The sequence below is a fragment of the Peromyscus leucopus genome, unplaced genomic scaffold (assembly GCF_004664715.2).
Source record: "Peromyscus leucopus breed LL Stock unplaced genomic scaffold, UCI_PerLeu_2.1 scaffold_515, whole genome shotgun sequence".
Lineage (NCBI taxonomy): Eukaryota > Metazoa > Chordata > Mammalia > Rodentia > Cricetidae > Peromyscus > Peromyscus leucopus.
In genome coordinates, this window is record NW_023505415.1 from 426,303 (window position 1) to 438,443 (window position 12,141).

The 12,141-nt window shown below is 50.6% G+C and overlaps 1 pseudogene; it reads right to left on the reverse strand.

Moving 5' to 3' along the window:
- The window catches only part of LOC119087248, a 40,162-nt pseudogene extending 30,273 nt beyond the window's left edge, over positions 1-9,889 (reverse strand).
- Between the last annotated feature and the right edge of the window lie 2,252 nt (positions 9,890-12,141).

Below are 12,141 nucleotides of genomic sequence, written 5' to 3' on the forward strand. Positions count from 1 at the left end.
GAGTTCACGTGCACTAGGCAAAGCTTCATCCCTTGTAAAACACTGTTAAGGATGTCTGTAAACTACCCCTTGTTCCTTTCCCATGGGATGCTTTCTGCGCTGTTCAATAAAAAAACAGAGCAAGAGCCTTTCGTGAGGGGCACAGAGACAGGGACAGACAAGACAGCCTTCAGGCAGGCGCAGACTCAGACTCATGTTACAGACAAGTTCTACACAGACCAGAGACAGAAGACAGGGAGAGAAACAGAAAACTCAAACGTGGGCTCTCTCTTGATTAAACCACTCCAGGGGCAAGGGCCTTGGTTTCCTTCCTTCATGAAACACTGATGAATTCTAGTGACTCTGACTTCATCACCAATGCACTCCATCGATGCAGTAAATGTGTTGGTGTATCTATGCACACACACCTATTCACCTACGATCCACACACTGACTCTCTCTCTCTCTATTTTACATTATGCTTACAAGTCAAAATATTTTTTATCTGGCAACTCGTCTGTTACATTCACGGTATAAACTTTTGAGAATAAACTGTGAGCCCAGGCTTATAGTGATACTATAAATACCATAAATGCCATAAATTAACTTTCTTGATCGGCACCTACTTTACATTAGCTTTACAATGATTAATAAATGTTGACTTTGATTTTGGGTAGGCAGCTCTAAGGATTCAGGGTACATTTTAGATGCCCACCACACTCTTCGGTCAGCCCACAGGCCAGGAATAGCGCCACGGCTCACAAAACGACTCCTGTCACCTGCGGAACTCCCTCACACGCCCCGCCCCCAGAGTCATACCCCCTCCTTGGCCCTGTTCTCCATCACTGTATACCTTTGTCTAGCCATAACCCATATTTAGTTTTAGCCCCCAAACTAGTATAGTTTTATTTATACTGGTGTTCAGTTGATGAGCCCTTATAGGAGAAACTCCTTGGTCTGGAGGACAAGTGTCCACAACTGTCACAGTTACACCCCTGGGCCGTCACGCCAGGACAAATGCCAGAGGGCAGAAGTCTGCACTAAGAAGGCAGGTCTGTACCAGGCTGCCAAGGGCCTCTGCTCCAGCCTCGCTCGGCACTTTCCGTCTCTGGGGACAAGGTGATAAACCAGAACGGATACCAACTCTCCGGCAAGTGTTTCTAAGCTGAGCATGTCAAAAACATACATGCCGTTTGTGCTTGGAGTCGAACGAAAACCATTTCTCCCACCCACACGTGAGTGAGCCCCATGTTTAAACAGAGGATACTTTTCTACTTAATCCAGCCTTTCTTGGATCCCTTCCAGCCCGAAGCCATATCTAGGCTCTTCCTTGAGTCTCCACTCCCTTCAAGAAAAAGAAGTGATGGGTGGTCAGGGCAGCGTCCTGAGTGTGGGAGCCCATTTGGGTTTCCGGGTGGCTTTGCCCAGCAGGTCTGCACAAAGAGGGTGACTGGACCACGGGCCTGAGTGCCAGGTGTTTGGAAGGGTCTGCATTTGGCTGTAACTCGCAAGGGGGAGGTCTTTGCTCCTCCCGTTGGCACTGTGATAAAAAGCCCTCTTGAATAAAGTTCAGGGCTGGTGGGTTTTGATCCAGGCCCTCTCGAGGCTACCCTGTGTTTCTGTCTCTCCTCTCATCATCTACGTATCTCTTTCTAGCTAATAGTTCTCATTTCTCCCTACACAAGAGTATCCTGGGTCATAAAAGTGGCAGCTGGTCCATCACACCTGATCAGAGAGACCCCGGGAGGAGGGGAGACTGTTGATAGGAAACAGAGGGATCTGAGGTAAGGCGGCTCACTTTACCTCACAGACACCTGGAGACCCTCCTCAGAAGAGAAGAAACATGGAGACACAGCCAACCGTGTCCTACCCACTCAGGGACGAGACAAGGGGTCTGCACTGTGGCTCCAGCTTACACAGCAAGGACTTTACCTACTGAGTCATCTCCTCGGATTAAAACAACAACTTTTTAAAAGAAAAAAAAACTCTGTGCGTGCGTGCGTGCGTGCGTGCACACCCATATGCAACATTACTGATGTGAATCTGGGGCAGGAAGGGAGGCGACTTTCTCCTCGGTGAATTAAAGACCTTCATATCGTGAGACCACAAGGGTGTGTCCGCCACCGCCGCCCTGCACAGGAAAATGTACCAAGTGGCACCTGAGCATGAGTGGCAGACACTGGGGACACAGAAGAAGAACAGGAAGCCACTGTGGAAGATCCCCAGCAAGCCAGAGCACCTCTGCTCACGGCAAAAACTACCAGCTGCACAGACCTCAGAGCACAGCGGCTCTCAAGTGCTGCTGCCCCGCAGGAAAGAACTTCTTGTTTTCCAGCCCAGACTCCATCACGTAAAAACACACAGTCAGAAAATTTGTCAGCGCTGGTTTCCAGCTACCTGGTGACAGATTCTGAGTATTTTAGATGTTGTGGGTCGATGCTCTATTGTGGTCGGCACACAAAAGCTCCACATCTTTCCCTGGCTTTCTCACGGACCCTGCCCTTTCCCCCCACTCCCTGTTTCTATGGAAATCCCTAGAGCTGGTTAGAAAATTCAGGGTGTAAGCTGAGTGGAATCTTCTGTGGAACAAGGAAGAGGCTGTGTGGCTAAGTCACCAGCAAGGACATCCACAATGACCTGGGTGGAAGTAGGGGCGCAAACATGACCCTCAGCGAGTCTGGAAGCTGAAATCTCTCTGATGCTGGAGGAGGGATGTCAGGGGCAGAGGGTTCCCAGGCCCAGACAAGGCTGTTCCACCGGGGTGGTGGGGTGGTGGTGGGGGTGGGCTGTAAAGTGGAGGCTGCAGGGAGCAGGTGTGACGGGAAGCAGTCAGCCGTGAGTCACCACAGGCTCCCACGTGCTGTCCCTGGGAGCTGCCACCCAGCTCATCTCCAGGCAAACATTTTTTTTTCCCCTCAGAACTCCACCTGACGTTCCCAGGGCTCCAGAGAATCAGCAGGAATTGGAAGGAATTGCTATCCTCAGGCATAGCAACCAGCTCCAGTCTGTGCCCCTGTCCTCCCCTTCCCACGGGGCCACTTCACCGGGGTCAGGTTTCTCAAACCTAACTGCTCCTGAGAGCAAACACCAGGGTTCAGAGTTGGCTTCTGTGTGCCCTGAGAGGGGGTTACTGTGGGTTACTGTAGTTACTGTAGACGTCCTTGCTGGTGACTTAGCCACACAGCCCTGAGAGGGGGTTACTGTAGTTACTGTAGTTACTGTAGACGTCCTTGCTGGTGACTTAGCCACACAGCCCTGAGAGGGGGTTACTGTGGGTTACTGTAGTTACTGTAGACGTCCTTGCTGGTGACTTAGCCACACAGCCCTGAGAGGGGGATATTGTAGGTTACTGTAGATGTCCTTGCTGGTGACTTAGCCACACAGGCCTGAGAGGGGGATATTGTAGGTTACTGTAGTTACTGTAGATGTCCTTGCTGGTGACTTAGCCACACAGTCCCTTCCTTGTCTGTCATTCAGCTTACACCCTGAATTTTCTAACTAGTCCAACCTCCCGCCTGTGAATAACTAGCTTTTCCAGAACTATTTGGCGAGGGTTTTTTTTACACATGACCCAAAAAGCACAGATAACAAAAACAGAAGAATAGGCACATTATATGAAACTGAGAAGTTTCTTTTCTTTTTTAATTTTTTTTATTATGAAGAGATTTTTCTGTTCATTTTATATACCAACCACAGATTCCCCTCTCCTCCCTCCTCCCATGCCCCAGCCTTCTCCCCAACCCACCCCCCATTCCCACCTCCTCCAAGGCAAAGTCTCCCATGGGGAGTCAGCAGAGCCTGGCACACTCAGCTGAGGCAGGTCCAAGCCCCTCCCCCCCTGCACCAAGGCTGCACAAAGTGTCCCACCCTAGGCACTAGGCTCCAAAAAGCCGGCTCACGCACCTGCGACGGGTCCCGATCCCACTACCTGGGGGCCCCCTAAACAGTTCAAGCTAAACAACTGTCTCGCCTATCCAGAGGGCCTGGTCCAGTACCACAGGGGCTCCAAATGGAGAAGATTCTACACAGCAAAAAGAGCGATCAACTGATAGAAGACAAAAGATGCCGCAGACTAATCATGTGACAAGGACTAACGTCTAGACCGTCTGTAACAAAAATCCAATTAATCCAATTAGAAATAAGCCAGTAATCCGAATAGACATTCCTAAAAAGTAAGATGCACAAACAGCCAATGAGTCCACAAAGAAGAATTCCACATCGCTAATCACCGCAGAAAGGCAAACCAAATTACATGCCACCTTATGCCAGTGAGAATGTCTGTCATCAAAAAACAAGTAACAGATGCAGGTGAGAAGGTGGGGAAAGGGGAATTCCTGCCGGCACCGACAGGAGTGCAGATTATTAGTACAGCCTGCACAGAGAACGGCGCGGAGGCTCCCCAGAAAGGCCCAAGCCAACCCACCATAGGCTCTAACTACCCTACCCTGAGTATCAGTCCAAGGGTAATCAAGTCAGCATGCCACACAGACCTGTGCTGGCTGCAGCACTTCTCAAAGGTGCCAAGACACAGAAGCAGCCGAGGTGCCCATCGGCAGACAGGATGGGCAATGAGTGGCACACACACACACACACACACACACACACACACACAGAGGACGGAAAATTGCATCCAATGACACAGAGTATGGAGCCCCGTCATTTACAGCAACGCGGATGGTACTGGAGCGCATTGTGCTAAATGGCTTAAGCCGGACACAACCAGATAAACACCATGGGAGGAAGGCAAGCAGAGGGTTCAAACAGAGACTAGTTATTTCAGAGGCTGGGGGTGGGAGAGGAGCGGGAGACCGAAGAGGGACTGAAGACCGAAGTATTAAGTTCTACACAGCACAGTGTGACTATAGGTTACAACAACCCATGGATAACGGGAAGAGAGATGACAAGAAGCCCCAAACACAGAGCAGTGACAAGGAGATGGTAGCATTAGGTACTCAGCTCAGCCAGGATGTGTGTCGGTCCTGAACTGTCACCCTGGGTCCCACAAACATTTATAATTACAATGTGTTGACCAAAAGTTGAACGACAATTTTCAAGGAGACGGAAATACTGAGGATCTTGTTCAATTATTGTATTTTGAAGTCAGATGTCAAGTTATCATATTATCTGGCATAAGTATGTTAAGTATAGTAACAATTCATAATAAGCAGCACCAGGGATGTGTTCTTACTTGGGCGAGGAGGACCAGAGTCAAGTGAGGTCATAGATACTGAGCCCCCGGGTTACCTGTGGACCATACGCTAGATAAACCAGTACAAACTGACCACCCAGGACCTGCTTCTGCTGTGGTATCATCAGTGTGCAGAGGGCAGGTCAGTGTGCAGCATCCCAACAGACGGTTCATAATCTATCTTCCCAACCATGAGCCACAGCCTGAAAGTCAGCGAAACCTTTTAAACTGCCCCAGAAAAGGACACACTTTGCAAAGTAATTCCAGGGATCTCAACACTTAACCCAACCCATGGGTCCCTGGAGGAGCCCAGCTCACTGGTTCCCAAGCCTCTCTCTGTGTGCAAAGTTTATCATGGAAACTCAATGAGATCAACACGTGTGCCCTACCCCCAATGGCAGTCTGTTTTCTGGGTGCCTGGAGCTGTGCAGGGGGGGCAGCTCCTTGCTGCTTCTGCTGGCACAGCCTCACCCTTTCCCAGCACTGGTTGCTAGGCAGTGACACCCACACTCTGCCTCCAACACAAAACAACAGACCCAGCTTCCCAAACCGAATGTTACAGTCGTTCAAACAGCACAAAAGTCCTATGATTTCAATGAGAGCGAGAATGTCTACCTAGCTCCTCCAAGTGCCCCAAGACAGCTAAGCCCAAGGGGAGGGAAAGAGCACACAGAGGCCAAACTCTGAAGGAAGCAGGAGCAAGATTCGGGGACGTCTCCATCCTGAGACCAGTTCAGCCCGGTGCTGGCATGACTGACTGGCAGGCTGGAGGGCAGCTCATTTGATCTTACGGACAGGCTGATCCCCTGCTATGAGATGAGTCTGGATAAACCCAGTTCAGCTCTTTCCCAGTATCTAGTGTTAGATAGGCCAGCAAGCTTGTTGTCTGCTGCAGCAAGAGCAAACTTTCTCTCCTTCCCCTCCCCTCCCTCCCCTCCCTCCCCTTCTCTCCCTCCCTCTCTATGTGTGTGTGTGTGTGTGTGTGTGTGTGTGTGTGTGTGTGTGTGTGTGAGAGAGAGAGAGAGAGAGAGAGAGAGAGAGAGAGAGAGAGAGAGATATTCTCTGTAGCTCTGGTTGTCCTAGAACTCTGTAGAGCAGGCTGGGCTTGATTCAAGAGATCCGCCTGCCTCTGGCCCCCAGAATTGCTGGGGTCAAAGGCGTGTTCCATCACCGCCCGGCAGCAAACCTCTCAAATACAGGAGAGCACTCCATCACTGAGGCCTGCGTGCACACAAGACAACTGGAAGGAGAGTGGACCCTCTCTTCCGCCGTGGAAGCAGCAGAGATCAAACTCAGGTCAGTCAGGCTTGGCGACGGCGGCAAGTGCCCGCTGAGCCGCCTGACCAGCAATACATCTGCAATGCCTAACCACCAGAGAGAAGAAAAGCAAACCGGTACCTGCTGATGGTGATGACTGGCTAACCAACTTGGTTGCACGATGCATGTCACTTTACACACGTGTACCAGAGCATCACACGAAACATTTTAGACACATGTGGCGTACCATTAAACCTCAGCAAGAGGGTGAGGACAGTCTGGGATGCACAGCACTCGTGTCGCCCTCCAAGATTTAGCCCTCACTGCTATGCATACCACTCAGATGAAGACGCACTGAGTCCCAAGCAGCAAGAGGACAACTTGGGCCTTTTCTACTCCTATGTTCCTAAGACTGAAGCCGCAGCTCAGGGGCAGTCTCCCACGGACCCCAGGGCTGGCTGGACTTCCACAGCTGCCCCAGAACCATGGCTCCTTCAGGAGTACCCAGGCCAGCACAGCTGAGGGCACCCATGCCAGGGTCAGTCAGGGTGCCCACCTCCATCTGCAGAGCCCCATGTCTTCCCGGCAGCTAGTTTTAAAGGCACTGTTTCTGAGAACACGGTCTCCCTTTTATCTGCCAGAGCCTTTATTCCGGCTTCTATTACGGGGTGCGTCATCACACAGTGCAGCCTCTGTGTGTCGGGACAGCCTGGTCGGTGCCAGGTTCGCTTGTGGCTCACAGGACTCGGGGCTTGGCTTGTTGCGGACTTCTAATCAGTAATCGCGAAGAACAACAATGCTTCATTAAACCGCCCAACGCCCACTGGGAACGGCAGCGCTCTTTAATTCGTCCTACAGATGCCTTCCACATGGCACGCTGTAAAGCTGGGGGATAAGGAACGGCAAACCAAGGGGGAGATGAACAGATGAAGTCACCCACCCACTAAGTTACCACCTCAAAGGGCATGGTATTCCACCATCAATAGCAGCAGCAGCAAGATGAGACACGCCGTGCCAAGACGTGGGTTCATCCACAGTGAGCAGACAGCGATTCTCTAGAAGACGGCACAACCGTCTCACTGTCGGAGAGGGTGTAAAAGGACGCCCCAAGAAACGGCTTTTACTCGGGGCCGTCTTAACGACACAAAACCAACTCGGTGCCTGCAAAGGGCAGTCTGCACGTCTCCAAGGACTTTCCGAATTCCTCTTCACAAGACAGACCAGCAGTGATCCTGAGCTCGGAATGAGGACAGCTCCCCTCTCCTGGGGAGCAGCTCCCCTTAGCCGCCCCACACTCAGCATCCTACCCGACACCTCATCCTCAGGCAGTGGGCAAGCTCAGCTCTGAGCTGGCTGGCTCTTCTTCCCGTCAGTTTCCCCGGTTAGCTCCCGTCATTGCCTTCACAGTGAAGCGGGAGAGAGAAGGCGGGTGCTCCAGGATGAGTCAGCGCCGCACAGCAGTTGGTACGGAGAGGTCACTGCAACACACAGGCCTCCAATAAGAGGAATCCTGTTCCGGTTCTTCCGTCCACAGAAGCCGGTCAAACCATCCTGCTTCATACTTTCTCTTAATGGTTCTTACTGATTCTAACCCCATTCTGCATTTGCTTCTGACAAGTCGTCATCAATAGAAAGATGATAGGAAAAGGTAAGTCTGTGTGTGCACAGATGATCAGAATTATCAATAGCTGTCTGGACACTGAGAAGCAATCTCAGCTACAAAGACACGTGAACACTGACAGCAATGTTAAACACAGTCATCTGTTCAGAGGTACACCACCACTTGCAATCGACACTCCTGCATAATTTAAGGGAATTCTTGAGACCACTTGGGAAGATATGAATTGTGACAACTTGGAAAATCATTCTCTTCCTGCGCCACCCCCCTCCGTTCTTCCCTTCCCTCCTCACGCTGCTCATCTGTCTGTAATCCATCTTGGCGCTCTAGGACACTCTTGGGTATTTCAAGTCTAGTGGAGAGTCTCGATAAATTCTGCTTTAAGTAGGGGGTACAACTTACAGTCAGCATTCAAGAGTCTACTAACTGATACTATGTTCAGAGAACTAGCCTCCGAGGCAGATGACTCCACTGTTAACATTCTGGGAATTAGAAAAGAAGAGGGGATTAGGCCGGATACTCATTGCTCCATCTTCTCCTAAATGCTCATGCCCAACCAGAACGGCTGAGTTTCAATGCCTGCCTTCATGCTTCTGGATGTGTCAAAAAACAAATTAATCTGAAAGGTTAATGCTTGTTAAGGTTTATGGATAGTTTCCCATTCACTGCGGTTTAATTAGTATAGAGGCTGGGGTCAACCACTGCATTAAATCTAGCTAGTCTTTAGTCAGGTTTAAAACAGAAGAGGAGGAGAAGGCAATGATTCCTGCTCTCAGATCAAAAGCTCCAGTCCGAACCATGACTGGTGATAGCGATCCCAACTACTGTGCAGTGCCAAGTCATTCCCAAAGGACCGCCACCCCTCCCACTTCACTGTGAAGGCCACGTGCACGAGCTCCCCACGGGGAACTGAAGAAACGAGGAGCCAGTCAGCACACAGCAGAGCCTGCCCAAGGACTTCTGGCACCTTGTAGCCAATGCAATGCAGACAGAGCTCCATCATGTCAGACAGACAGACAGACCGACCAAGGCAGCAGACTGCCATCCCAACAGATGTACCACTCCAGCTCCAGGGGGGACATGAGGGCCAGGCTCAGAGTTCATGTTGCCCACAGCTCCCAGGAGAGTGGACAGGACCGTCACTTACGTGGCTTCACATTGGCCACCACGGCCAGGCTTTCGGGCGCGTGGGCGGCATGGTGCCTGTGCTCCCCAGCGCCAGAGCTACCGCTGTACTCGATCACATCCACGTGTCCTAGAGGGACACTCCACTTGAGCAGGTACCTCTGGCTCATGACAGCATGGCTTTCGTGTGAGGTCCTGGAACAAACAGAAGGCTGTTACTTTACGGGTGACCACGGACGGGGCCGAGTTCCCATGCCGCTCATCCCTCACGTATCCCTGAGCAACAGTTTAACTGCCACGGCACTGGGGATCCCCCTGCAAACAGCAGTCACTGGCTCCAGCTCAGGCCTCCAGCTAAGGCCTTCAGCAGGATGGGCAAGCAAAATCCTCTCCACGATCTCACTCAGAACCTGAGAACTCACAGCAACCATGTCTGAGGAGTCGGGACAAAGTGCCCCAAGTGTGCAGAGATGTGCTCTGACAGCTCCATCCGGGCTGCCTCCAGCTTCCTCTTTACCCTTGTACGGCTACATCGCAATCAATTAATAAAATTAAGTCACATCCCATACTCCATGACTGAAGCATTTGTTGGGCATACAGAAGTGAAACAAAAACCTATGTATTCTCTTCTCCTTACCACAACGTGGGACACAAACACCTATGACCAGGCAGCAGCAGAGCCCACAGCTCATGCGACTTTGCACAGGCACAGTGACGGCCATGTCACTGAGGGTGCTCCAGACGGCGTCTGCATGGCCAGCCTGACCCTCACGGTCAGTGCCCTTCACTTGCTGACAAGGAGTCAGAGGCTTGGCGAGGGGGGGGGGGGGTGACTCACATATCCTCTCTGCTGGAACTCTGTGGTGGTGGGAGGAGGGTGGCCACCTACTCACAAGGGTGACGGTGGACAATAAAGTGTCATGGGATGGAGGTGCGCAGCTGCACGGTTCCCAGCCCGCTCTCCAGGAGGGACAGCCCAGATGCGGCGCCACGCGCCTTCACGGAGCAGGCACTCCTGGCTAGACGCTGTGAGTTACCAAAGGCTCCTCGACGGCTCCCGCGAGGCCGGCAGAAGCCTCTCACCCGCTACTGGAGCTGGCTCCACATCAACCCACGGGGAGCCTACCCTCCCAGATTCCCTCAGCTTACCACAGTACCTATGTGCTGGGGAACCGTCCTGATGCCCAACTGAGCGACCGAACTCATGGGGACTAGGTGGGGATAGACCAAATGTGTGGGTGCCATGGGCCCTGGCCCCCGACTGGGAGTGGCTGCGGCCTTGCTTGCTGACCTCGATCAGATGTCCTCCCTATTCAGATTCCCTGCCGGTATCCACCCTTCTGAATGCTTAAGGGAAGTTCCTTGTTTGTGTATCCTGCATTTTGGGCGTTAACAACTTAGATGCAAGAATGTAGAACATTGGGTCTGGAATGTAGACCATTGGTAGCGAACTTCTGCCCTCCGGGGGTTCCTCCATTTGTGCTGTAAGCCTGTATGTATTTAAGGTTTCTTCCCTCTTTCAATAAACGGCATTCGACATCCAATCGTATGGATGACCCGCTGTCTCTTGTCTCTATTTTTTAATCCGCAGCCCTTCGCTCGGACATGGTGAACGGGTATCGGTAATGCAGGCGTTACCGCTACAAATGGAGGTTCCTACCGAGGTCTGAGAAAGAAGGACCAGCTGACGGACACTCTTGGAAGGCCGGCCGGCATTTTAAAGGTAAGAGTGGATTGAAATGGGTGCAATTAGCTCACAGTCAGTTAATTGGACTGTTGAAGCAGGAAGGCACCAAAGTTAAGTAAGGGCAAGACAGCTAAAGATTTTAAATGAAAAAAGGAACTCTTCCCTATAGAGAAGAGGGAAGGAAAGGAAGTTTCCTGTTAGAAAAGGGAGAAAAAATTTTAATCAAGAAAAAAGAATTTTCCCGGTAAAAAGGGGAAAAATTTTTGAAACTAGGCCTAAAGATTTGGGCCCTGTAGAGGAAGGATGAATGAAAGAAAGAAGCCTCTTCCCAGTGGTAATGGAGGATGTAAAGACTTTTTCCAGTTGTAGAGTTTTCAGGATAGCTGAAACTCTGAGCTCTTTCTTCCCGCCAGTGCAGAGTGGCAGCATCTGAATTACAAAGAATCGGCAGGTAGGCCTCACTGCTGCTGGCTGAACAGCAAGCGAGCCCAGAGCTTAAAGTTTTGCTGTTTGCTTAATTTTGGTTCAAATGTTTTTATTTTTCCCTCAGAGTGGGAATAATTCAATATTTAGGATCCCTTCGTGGGAAATGTTTTTCTGTTTTTCCCTTATGGTGGGAATAACTCGTTATTAGGTAGCCCCTTCATGGGAGTAGAAAGTTTAAATGTGAGTTTGTGTGTGCGGGGCGCGCCCAGCGGCTGTGGCGGACAAAGGCATACAGGAAATAGCCCAAAGCAACGGGCGGACAGGTACACGCCGGTGGGAGACAGAGCCGTGATGGAGTGCGGCCCAGGCAGGTGCTGGCAATAGAGCCCGAGCAGTGGGCAGAACAAAGCTAAGCTGCAGCCTCAGCTCTCGCCAAGCGAGCAGAGGCCGGGAAGGGACTAGCACTAAAATTTTAAACTGGGCCTAACTTCTGGTGAAATATGGTTTCGGTCAGGACATTGGATGCTAAGTCAATGCTGTTTAAATAAGGGATGTTCTGTTCTTTTGATTGTCTTGATACATGTTTGGATGAATGTTTGATCCTCATGGTTGATAAACTAAAGAAACAGGATTCATAATTTTGAACTATATATTAGGTATGGTCTTGTCTGTTGATCATTACTGAAAATTTGGCTCTGCAATTTAAGTTGCTTTCTAGAAATTCTTGGTTTAATTCTATAAAAATATAACACCTAAAATGAATTGGGTTATTAACTTATTAAATAATGTTGCTAAGATAAACCCATAAATGACAATTTCTTCCTGATAAAGAGGTTACAAAATTAATTTTCCAATAAAATA